At 40.2% G+C, this 10,670-nt stretch overlaps 1 long non-coding RNA gene across 1 annotated transcript; it reads left to right on the top strand.

The window, feature by feature from the left end:
• The first annotated feature begins 782 nt into the window (after positions 1 to 782).
• LOC146785706 (uncharacterized) lies at positions 783 to 10,445 on the top strand. The gene is made up of 8 exons (XR_014970776.1): positions 783 to 839; positions 2,054 to 2,209; positions 3,427 to 3,581; positions 4,833 to 4,954; positions 6,172 to 6,327; positions 7,545 to 7,700; positions 8,918 to 9,072; positions 10,324 to 10,445. It is a non-coding gene; the product is annotated as an uncharacterized LOC146785706 (long non-coding RNA).
• Positions 10,446 to 10,670: the final 225 nt, after the last annotated feature.

Genomic DNA, 10,670 nt, shown 5'->3' on the forward strand with positions numbered 1-10,670 from the left:
TTGGTCCAGTGGTGCGCTGACATCATAAAGCTAATCAGATGTTGTCTGACATGAGGGCCACTCTGTTGCCTAGCAAGCTGACATCATAAAGCTAAAGCAAGATGTTGTCGGACATGAGGGCCACTCTGTTGGCTAACAAGCAGTAGGATACATTGATGTTGGTAACTAAATGAGTAGCAGGGTGGACAGGATGTCCAACTGAAAACTAAGATGAAAGAAATTAGGAAAGTTTTTGAGACTTCTCGTTTTGTATCAACGTACGTTTGAGGATAAGAGTCTTCTTCACCATTTCTGAAGTGGTGGGAATTGGCTAAAATGGAGATGGTCATTATGCTATTCATAGTTTTTATTATTCCCATGAACTGTGGCATAACCCTTACTCTCAACTTATCAGCTGGCTTAATTGCTACTGGTGTACCATATCCTAAAACAAAAGAAGTAAGAATGGTTCACTGCCACTTGGCTGGCCAAAACATCTATTGATCTATGTCCTAATGTACGCGCTACAGTTGTTTAGAGAGTATTAGCAAATGAGGCAAGGGATGCAGAGAAGTATGTGAGGATAAAAAGCTAAAATTGAGATTTGATTTTCTAATGAGCTGTTGATTTTCACAATAAAAGACTCCATAGTATTGATCTGTTTACCCTTTATAAAAATCAAGATTTTTTTGTATTGCTTATAGAAAATGTGCCAACAGTGGACTTTTCCATCTGCAGATTATACTGAATGACCACCGGTGGCAGTGTTTCACAACCGAGTTTCTCTGAATTGCCGAGACTGAAGGAAAAAAAAAAAAGGAAGTCTTCTGGCATACGGCATCATTTTACCAATTTATATGGTAAGTAAAACTCCCAATCATTCCTTTAGGCATTAAAAAGTTCACAGCATCAGCATGTCCTCACTAGCTTGTAGTGGGAGACTGTGCCTGAATAGAATTTCTGTCAAGCTGAAAGTAATATGGATCACATTGTGTTGGTCATAATAATTCATAAAAGCCCGGCTGTCTCCAACGCTACTAAAGCCTGCTTTAGATCCTGGAACTAGCAATGTTCCATTCGAGCAAATTGCTGCCTTTGAGGCTGAAATGTACTACCTCATTTCAGAACGAGCGTGTTACATTCTCACAGAAGGAAGCTCATTTCACCTCTTCTCCTGCACTCCGTATGTTGGACTCTGATACTCAAGATGGATTGTTAAGGATAATCTGTTTATGTATCTCCATCCGACTTTCAAAAAGGCCCCAGTGCTTTGAGTGGTTCAGAGTCCTTTACCATTCCCCCTCCTACTTGCCTTGTAGTCATGAATACAGATAGTAACCTACTGCATAACTTCTGATGTCATCCTCCTGTGTGGTCAGCTGCCACAAGGACAATTGGTCCAGTGGTGCGCTGACATCATAAAGCTAATCAGATGTTGTCTGACATGAGGGCCACTCTGTTGCCTAGCAAGCTGACATCATAAAGCTAAAGCAAGATGTTGTCGGACATGAGGGCCACTCTGTTGGCTAACAAGCAGTAGGATACATTGATGTTGGTAACTAAATGAGTAGCAGGGTGGACAGGATGTCCAACTGAAAACTAAGATGAAAGAAATTAGGAAAGTTTTTGAGACTTCTCGTTTTGTATCAACGTACGTTTGAGGATAAGAGTCTTCACCATTTCTGAAGTGGTGGGAATTGGCTAAAATGGAGATGGTCATTATGCTATTCATAGTTTTTATTATTCCCATGAACTGTGGCATAACCCTTACTCTCAACTTATCAGCTGGCTTAATTGCTACTGGTGTACCATATCCTAAAACAAAAGAAGTAAGAATGGTTCACTGCCACTTGGCTGGCCAAAACATCTATTGATCTATGTCCTAATGTACGCGCTACAGTTGTTTAGAGAGTATTAGCAAATGAGGCAAGGGATGCAGAGAAGTATGTGAGGATAAAAAGCTAAAATTGAGATTTGATTTTCTAATGAGCTGTTGATTTTCACAATAAAAGACTCCATAGTATTGATCTGTTTACCCTTTATAAAAATCAAGATTTTTTTGTATTGCTTATAGAAAATGTGCCAACAGTGGACTTTTCCATCTGCAGATTATACTGAATGACCACCGGTGGCAGTGTTTCACAACCGAGTTTCTCTGAATTGCCGAGACTGAAGGAAAAAAAAAAAAGGAAGTCTTCTGGCATACGGCATCATTTTACCAATTTATATGGTAAGTAAAACTCCCAATCATTCCTTTAGGCATTAAAAAGTTCACAGCATCAGCATGTCCTCACTAGCTTGTAGTGGGAGACTGTGCCTGAATAGAATTTCTGTCAAGCTGAAAGTAATATGGATCACATTGTGTTGGTCATAATAATTCATAAAAGCCCGGCTGTCTCCAACGCTACTAAAGCCTGCTTTAGATCCTGGAACTAGCAATGTTCCATTCGAGCAAATTGCTGCCTTTGAGGCTGAAATGTACTACCTCATTTCAGAACGAGCGTGTTACATTCTCACAGAAGGAAGCTCATTTCACCTCTTCTCCTGCACTCCGTATGTTGGACTCTGATACTCAAGATGGATTGTTAAGGATAATCTGTTTATGTATCTCCATCCGACTTTCAAAAAGGCCCCAGTGCTTTGAGTGGTTCAGAGTCCTTTACCATTCCCCCTCCTACTTGCCTTGTAGTTATGAATACAGATAGTAACCTACTGCATAGCTTCTGATCTCATCCTCCTGTGTGGTCAGCTGCCACAAGGACAATTGGTCCAGTGGTGCGCTGACATCATAAAGCTAATCAGATGTTGTCTGACATGAGGGCCACTCTGTTGCCTAGCAAGCTGACATCATAAAGCTAAAGCAAGATGTTGTCGGACATGAGGGCCACTCTGTTGGCTAACAAGCAGTAGGATACATTGATGTTGGTAACTAAATGAGTAGCAGGGTGGACAGGATGTCCAACTGAAAACTAAGATGAAAGAAATTAGGAAAGTTTTTGAGACTTCTCATTTTGTATCAACGTACGTTTGAGGATAAGAGTCATCTTCACCATTTCTGAAGTGGTGGGAATTGGCTAAAATGGAGATGGTCATTATGCTATTCATAGTTTTTATTATTCCCATGAACTGTGGCATAACCCTTACTCTCAACTTATCAGCTGGCTTAATTGCTACTGGTGTACCATATCCTAAAACAAAAGAAGTGAGAATGGTTCACTGCCACTTGGCTGGCAAAAACATCTATTGATCTATGTCCTAATGTACGCGCTACAGTTGTTTAGAGAGTTTTAGCAAATGAGGCAAGGGATGCAGAGAAGTATGTGAGGATAAAAAGCTAAAATTGAGATTTGATTTTCTAATGAGCTGTTGATTTTCACAATAAAAGACTCCATAGTATTGATCTGTTTACCCTTTATAAAAATCAAGATTTTTTTGTATTGCTTATAGAAAATGTGCCAACAGTGGACTTTTCCATCTGCAGATTATACTGAATGACCACCGGTGGCAGTGTTTCACAACCGAGTTTCTCTGAATTGCCGAGACTGAAGGAAAAAAAAAAAGGAAGTCTTCTGGCATACGGCATCATTTTACCAATTTATATGGTAAGTAAAACTCCCAATCATTCCTTTAGGCATTAAAAAGTTCACAGCATCAGCATGTCCTCACTAGCTTGTAGTGGGAGACTGTGCCTGAATAGAATTTCTGTCAAGCTGAAAGTAATATGGATCACATTGTGTTGGTCATAATAATTCATAAAAGCCCGGCTGTCTCCAACGCTACTAAAGCCTGCTTTAGATCCTGGAACTAGCAATGTTCCATTCGAGCAAATTGCTGCCTTTGAGGCTGAAATGTACTACCTCATTTCAGAACGAGCGTGTTACATTCTCACGGAAGGAAGCTCATTTCACCTCTTCTCCTGCACTCCGTATGTTGGACTCTGATACTCAAGATGGATTGTTAAGGATAATCTGTTTATGTATCTCCATCCGACTTTCAAAAAGGCCCCAGTGCTTTGAGTGGTTCAGAGTCCTTTACCATTCCTCCTCCTACTTGCCTTGTAGTCATGAATACAGATAGTAACCTACTGCATAACTTCTGATCTCATCCTCCTGTGTGGTCAGCTGCCACAAGGACAATTGGTCCAGTGGTGCGCTGACATCATAAAGCTAATCAGATGTTGTCTGACATGAGGGCCACTCTGTTGCCTAGCAAGCTGACATCATAAAGCTAAAGCAAGATGTTGTCGGACATGAGGGCCACTCTGTTGGCTAACAAGCAGTAGGATACATTGATGTTGGTAACTAAATGAGTAGCAGGGTGGACAGGATGTCCAACTGAAAACTAAGATGAAAGAAATTAGGAAAGTTTTTGAGACTTCTCATTTTGTATCAACGTACGTTTGAGGATAAGAGTCATCTTCACCATTTCTGAAGTGGTGGGAATTGGCTAAAATGGAGATGGTCATTATGCTATTCATAGTTTTTATTATTCCCATGAACTGTGGCATAACCCTTACTCTCAACTTATCAGCTGGCTTAATTGCTACTGGTGTACCATATCCTAAAACAAAAGAAGTGAGAATGGTTCACTGCCACTTGGCTGGCAAAAACATCTATTGATCTATGTCCTAATGTACGCGCTACAGTTGTTTAGAGAGTTTTAGCAAATGAGGCAAGGGATGCAGAGAAGTATGCGAGGATAAAAAGCTAAAATTGAGATTTGATTTTCTAATGAGCTGTTGATTTACACAATAAAAGACTCCATAGTATTGATCTGTTTACCCTTTATAAAAATCAAGATTTTTTTGTATCGCTTATAGAAAATGTGCTAACAGTGGACTTTTCCATCTGCAGATTATACTGAATGACCACCGGTGGCAGTGTTTCACAACCGAGTTTCTCTGAATTGCCGAGACTGAAGGAAAAAAAAAAAAGGAAGTCTTCCGGCATACGGCATCATTTTACCAATTTATATGGTAAGTAAAACTCCCAATCATTCCTTTAGGCATTAAAAAGTTCACAGCATCAGCATGTCCTCACTAGCTTGTAGTGGGAGACTGTGCCTGAATAGAATTTCTGTCAAGCTGAAAGTAATATGGATCACATTGTGTTGGTCATAATAATTCATAAAAGCCCGGCTGTCTCCAACGCTACTAAAGCCTGCTTTAGATCCTGGAACTAGCAATGTTTCATTCGAGCAAATTGCTGCCTTTGAGGCTGAAATGTACTACCTCATTTCAGAACGAGCGTGTTACATTCTCACGGAAGGAATCTCATTTCACCTCTTCTCCTGCACTCCGTATGTTGGACTCTGATACTCAAGATGGATTGTTAAGGATAATCTGTTTATGTATCTCCATCCGACTTTCAAAAAGGCCCCAGTGCTTTGAGTGGTTCAGAGTCCTTTACCATTCCTCCTCCTACTTGCCTTGTAGTCATGAATACAGATAGTAACCTACTGCATAACTTCTGATCTCATCCTCCTGTGTGGTCAGCTGCCACAAGGACAATTGGTCCAGTGGTGCGCTGACATCATAAAGCTAATCAGATGTTGTCTGACATGAGGGCCACTCTGTTGCCTAGCAAGCTGACATCATAAAGCTAAAGCAAGATGTTGTCGGACATGAGGGCCACTCTGTTGGCTAACAAGCAGTAGGATACATTGATGTTGGTAACTAAATGAGTAGCAGGGTGGACAGGATGTCCAACTGAAAACTAAGATGAAAGAAATTAGGAAAGTTTTTGAGACTTCTCATTTTGTATCAACGTACGTTTGAGGATAAGAGTCATCTTCACCATTTCTGAAGTGGTGGGAATTGGCTAAAATGGAGATGGTCATTATGCTATTCATAGTTTTTATTATTCCCATGAACTGTGGCATAACCCTTACTCTCAACTTATCAGCTGGCTTAATTGCTACTGGTGTACCATATCCTAAAACAAAAGAAGTGAGAATGGTTCACTGCCACTTGGCTGGCAAAAACATCTATTGATCTATGTCCTAATGTACGCGCTACAGTTGTTTAGAGAGTTTTAGCAAATGAGGCAAGGGATGCAGAGAAGTATGTGAGGATAAAAAGCTAAAATTGAGATTTGATTTTCTAATGAGCTGTTGATTTTCACAATAAAAGACTCCATAGTATTGATCTGTTTACCCTTTATAAAAATCAAGATTTTTTTGTATTGCTTATAGAAAATGTGCCAACAGTGGACTTTTCCATCTGCAGATTATACTGAATGACCACCGGTGGCAGTGTTTCACAACCGAGTTTCTCTGAATTGCCGAGACTGAAGGAAAAAAAAAAAAGGAAGTCTTCTGGCATACGGCATCATTTTACCAATTTATATGGTAAGTAAAACTCCCAATCATTCCTTTAGGCATTAAAAAGTTCACAGCATCAGCATGTCCTCACTAGCTTGTAGTGGGAGACTGTGCCTGAATAGAATTTCTGTCAAGCTGAAAGTAATATGGATCACATTGTGTTGGTCATAATAATTCATAAAAGCCCGGCTGTCTCCAACGCTACTAAAGCCTGCTTTAGATCCTGGAACTAGCAATGTTCCATTCGAGCAAATTGCTGCCTTTGAGGCTGAAATGTACTACCTCATTTCAGAACGAGCGTGTTACATTCTCACAGAAGGAAGCTCATTTCACCTCTTCTCCTGCACTCCGTATGTTGGACTCTGATACTCAAGATGGATTGTTAAGGATAATCTGTTTATGTATCTCCATCCGACTTTCAAAAAGGCCCCAGTGCTTTGAGTGGTTCAGAGTCCTTTACCATTCCCCCTCCTACTTGCCTTGTAGTCATGAATACAGATAGTAACCTACTGCATAACTTCTGATGTCATCCTCCTGTGTGGTCAGCTGCCACAAGGACAATTGGTCCAGTGGTGCGCTGACATCATAAAGCTAATCAGATGTTGTCTGACATGAGGGCCACTCTGTTGCCTAGCAAGCTGACATCATAAAGCTAAAGCAAGATGTTGTCGGACATGAGGGCCACTCTGTTGGCTAACAAGCAGTAGGATACATTGATGTTGGTAACTAAATGAGTAGCAGGGTGGACAGGATGTCCAACTGAAAACTAAGATGAAAGAAATTAGGAAAGTTTTTGAGACTTCTCGTTTTGTATCAACGTACGTTTGAGGATAAGAGTCTTCTTCACCATTTCTGAAGTGGTGGGAATTGGCTAAAATGGAGATGGTCATTATGCTATTCATAGTTTTTATTATTCCCATGAACTGTGGCATAACCCTTACTCTCAACTTATCAGCTGGCTTAATTGCTACTGGTGTACCATATCCTAAAACAAAAGAAGTAAGAATGGTTCACTGCCACTTGGCTGGCCAAAACATCTATTGATCTATGTCCTAATGTACGCGCTACAGTTGTTTAGAGAGTATTAGCAAATGAGGCAAGGGATGCAGAGAAGTATGTGAGGATAAAAAGCTAAAATTGAGATTTGATTTTCTAATGAGCTGTTGATTTTCACAATAAAAGACTCCATAGTATTGATCTGTTTACCCTTTATAAAAATCAAGATTTTTTTGTATTGCTTATAGAAAATGTGCCAACAGTGGACTTTTCCATCTGCAGATTATACTGAATGACCACCGGTGGCAGTGTTTCACAACCGAGTTTCTCTGAATTGCCGAGACTGAAGGAAAAAAAAAAAAGGAAGTCTTCTGGCATACGGCATCATTTTACCAATTTATATGGTAAGTAAAACTCCCAATCATTCCTTTAGGCATTAAAAAGTTCACAGCATCAGCATGTCCTCACTAGCTTGTAGTGGGAGACTGTGCCTGAATAGAATTTCTGTCAAGCTGAAAGTAATATGGATCACATTGTGTTGGTCATAATAATTCATAAAAGCCCGGCTGTCTCCAACGCTACTAAAGCCTGCTTTAGATCCTGGAACTAGCAATGTTCCATTCGAGCAAATTGCTGCCTTTGAGGCTGAAATGTACTACCTCATTTCAGAACGAGCGTGTTACATTCTCACAGAAGGAAGCTCATTTCACCTCTTCTCCTGCACTCCGTATGTTGGACTCTGATACTCAAGATGGATTGTTAAGGATAATCTGTTTATGTATCTCCATCCGACTTTCAAAAAGGCCCCAGTGCTTTGAGTGGTTCAGAGTCCTTTACCATTCCCCCTCCTACTTGCCTTGTAGTTATGAATACAGATAGTAACCTACTGCATAGCTTCTGATCTCATCCTCCTGTGTGGTCAGCTGCCACAAGGACAATTGGTCCAGTGGTGCGCTGACATCATAAAGCTAATCAGATGTTGTCTGACATGAGGGCCACTCTGTTGCCTAGCAAGCTGACATCATAAAGCTAAAGCAAGATGTTGTCGGACATGAGGGCCACTCTGTTGGCTAACAAGCAGTAGGATACATTGATGTTGGTAACTAAATGAGTAGCAGGGTGGACAGGATGTCCAACTGAAAACTAAGATGAAAGAAATTAGGAAAGTTTTTGAGACTTCTCATTTTGTATCAACGTACGTTTGAGGATAAGAGTCATCTTCACCATTTCTGAAGTGGTGGGAATTGGCTAAAATGGAGATGGTCATTATGCTATTCATAGTTTTTATTATTCCCATGAACTGTGGCATAACCCTTACTCTCAACTTATCAGCTGGCTTAATTGCTACTGGTGTACCATATCCTAAAACAAAAGAAGTGAGAATGGTTCACTGCCACTTGGCTGGCAAAAACATCTATTGATCTATGTCCTAATGTACGCGCTACAGTTGTTTAGAGAGTTTTAGCAAATGAGGCAAGGGATGCAGAGAAGTATGTGAGGATAAAAAGCTAAAATTGAGATTTGATTTTCTAATGAGCTGTTGATTTTCACAATAAAAGACTCCATAGTATTGATCTGTTTACCCTTTATAAAAATCAAGATTTTTTTGTATTGCTTATAGAAAATGTGCCAACAGTGGACTTTTCCATCTGCAGATTATACTGAATGACCACCGGTGGCAGTGTTTCACAACCGAGTTTCTCTGAATTGCCGAGACTGAAGGAAAAAAAAAAAGGAAGTCTTCTGGCATACGGCATCATTTTACCAATTTATATGGTAAGTAAAACTCCCAATCATTCCTTTAGGCATTAAAAAGTTCACAGCATCAGCATGTCCTCACTAGCTTGTAGTGGGAGACTGTGCCTGAATAGAATTTCTGTCAAGCTGAAAGTAATATGGATCACATTGTGTTGGTCATAATAATTCATAAAAGCCCGGCTGTCTCCAACGCTACTAAAGCCTGCTTTAGATCCTGGAACTAGCAATGTTCCATTCGAGCAAATTGCTGCCTTTGAGGCTGAAATGTACTACCTCATTTCAGAACGAGCGTGTTACATTCTCACGGAAGGAAGCTCATTTCACCTCTTCTCCTGCACTCCGTATGTTGGACTCTGATACTCAAGATGGATTGTTAAGGATAATCTGTTTATGTATCTCCATCCGACTTTCAAAAAGGCCCCAGTGCTTTGAGTGGTTCAGAGTCCTTTACCATTCCTCCTCCTACTTGCCTTGTAGTCATGAATACAGATAGTAACCTACTGCATAACTTCTGATCTCATCCTCCTGTGTGGTCAGCTGCCACAAGGACAATTGGTCCAGTGGTGCGCTGACATCATAAAGCTAATCAGATGTTGTCTGACATGAGGGCCACTCTGTTGCCTAGCAAGCTGACATCATAAAGCTAAAGCAAGATGTTGTCGGACATGAGGGCCACTCTGTTGGCTAACAAGCAGTAGGATACATTGATGTTGGTAACTAAATGAGTAGCAGGGTGGACAGGATGTCCAACTGAAAACTAAGATGAAAGAAATTAGGAAAGTTTTTGAGACTTCTCATTTTGTATCAACGTACGTTTGAGGATAAGAGTCATCTTCACCATTTCTGAAGTGGTGGGAATTGGCTAAAATGGAGATGGTCATTATGCTATTCATAGTTTTTATTATTCCCATGAACTGTGGCATAACCCTTACTCTCAACTTATCAGCTGGCTTAATTGCTACTGGTGTACCATATCCTAAAACAAAAGAAGTGAGAATGGTTCACTGCCACTTGGCTGGCAAAAACATCTATTGATCTATGTCCTAATGTACGCGCTACAGTTGTTTAGAGAGTTTTAGCAAATGAGGCAAGGGATGCAGAGAAGTATGCGAGGATAAAAAGCTAAAATTGAGATTTGATTTTCTAATGAGCTGTTGATTTACACAATAAAAGACTCCATAGTATTGATCTGTTTACCCTTTATAAAAATCAAGATTTTTTTGTATCGCTTATAGAAAATGTGCTAACAGTGGACTTTTCCATCTGCAGATTATACTGAATGACCACCGGTGGCAGTGTTTCACAACCGAGTTTCTCTGAATTGCCGAGACTGAAGGAAAAAAAAAAAAGGAAGTCTTCCGGCATACGGCATCATTTTACCAATTTATATGGTAAGTAAAACTCCCAATCATTCCTTTAGGCATTAAAAAGTTCACAGCATCAGCATGTCCTCACTAGCTTGTAGTGGGAGACTGTGCCTGAATAGAATTTCTGTCAAGCTGAAAGTAATATGGATCACATTGTGTTGGTCATAATAATTCATAAAAGCCCGGCTGTCTCCAACGCTACTAAAGCCTGCTTTAGATCCTGGAACTAGCAATGTTTCATTCGAGCAA

The sequence above is a fragment of the Triturus cristatus genome, chromosome 11 (assembly GCF_964204655.1).
Source record: "Triturus cristatus chromosome 11, aTriCri1.1, whole genome shotgun sequence".
Classification (NCBI taxonomy): Eukaryota; Metazoa; Chordata; class Amphibia; order Caudata; family Salamandridae; genus Triturus; species Triturus cristatus.